This window comes from Sapajus apella, unplaced genomic scaffold, assembly GCF_009761245.1.
Source record: "Sapajus apella isolate SASKATOON/1434 unplaced genomic scaffold, GSC_monkey_1.0 scaffold99, whole genome shotgun sequence".
Lineage (NCBI taxonomy): Eukaryota > Metazoa > Chordata > Mammalia > Primates > Cebidae > Sapajus > Sapajus apella.
Window position 1 is genome coordinate 189,662 of NW_022437039.1, and position 1,459 is coordinate 191,120.

Below are 1,459 nucleotides of genomic sequence, written 5' to 3' on the forward strand. Positions count from 1 at the left end.
AGGCCAGGTGAGGTGGCTCATACCTGTAATCCCAGCACTTTGGGAGGCTGAGGTGCTAAGTTTGAGACCAGCCTAACCAATGTGGAGAAACCCCATCTCTACTAAAAATACAAAATTATCTGGGCATAGTGGCACATGCCTGTAATCCTAGCTACTTTGGAGGCTGAGGCAGAAGAATTGCTTGAACCCCAGAGGCAGAGGTTACGGTAAGCCGAGATTGAGCCATTGCACTCCAGGCTGGGCAACAAGAGCGAAACTCAATCTTAAGAAGAAAAGAAAAAAGAATCAATTTTATAAGATCTCCCCTCATTTTTAAATGTTAGAAACTAAGTTTAAAAAAATTTAAGTCCAAGCACGATGGCTCAGGCCTTTAATCCCAGCACTTTGAGAGGCCGAGACCAGTGGATCACCTGAGGTCAGAAGTTCAAGACCAGCCTGGCCAACATGGTGAAACCCCATCTCTACTAAAAATACAAAAATTAGCTGGACATGGTGATGTGCGCCTGTAATCCCAGCTACTCAGGAGGCTGAGGCAGGAGAATCACTTGAACCCAGGAGGCAGAGGTTGCAGTGAGCCAAACTCCCACCATTGCACACCAGGCTGGGCCACAGAGCAAGACTCCATTTCAAAAAAACAAAAATTAAACCCTCTGGGCACAACAGCTCAGGCCTGTAATACCAGCACTTGGGGAGGTGGGAGGATCGCTTGAGATCCAGAGTTCAACACCAGCCTGGGCAAAAAAGCAAGACCTCCATCTCTATAAAAACAGTTAACAAATTAGCCAGGCATGGTGGTGCATATCTGTGGTCTCAGCCACTTGGCAGGCTAAAGTGAAAGAATCACTTGAGCCCAGGAGTTTGAGGGTACAGTGAGCTATGACTGTGCCACTGCACTTCAGCATGGGCAACAGAGCAAGACCCTATCTTACAAAAAAAAAAAAAGTAAACCCTTGAGAGCCCACACAACACACCAGGAGCTGGTATGGGCACAACTGTGTCTGTCTACTGGGTGAAGCTGTGTGTCTCAGGGGATTTTGGTGAGCCAAAGACAGCAGGCATGAGAATGTTTTCGAGAGGAAACTTCCTGGAATCTGATTCTAGGACTGGGCCCCTGACTCTTTTCCTGCCACCCAGCCCCCATGCCTGCCCAGGAGAAAGAATTCCTTCACCCGGAAAGTAAAGCCCAGCCTCTGTCCTCTCCATCTTAGGCCTACTTCTCAGGGTCTAAAGGGAACCGGTGCCTCAGAAGCAGAATCTCTAGCTGCCAGGGGTGTTTGAGAACCTAGGACCCCAACTATCCCCAAGCTGAAGTGAGTCTGGAAAAATCAGATATACTCACTTTTTTTTTTTTTTTTTTTTTTTTTTTTTTTTAGATTTTAATTTGTTTTTGAACAACGGTGTGGTGGGGTGGATGGAGGATTAATTAAGGTACACAATTAAAGCAGAAAGTTAAGAGTAT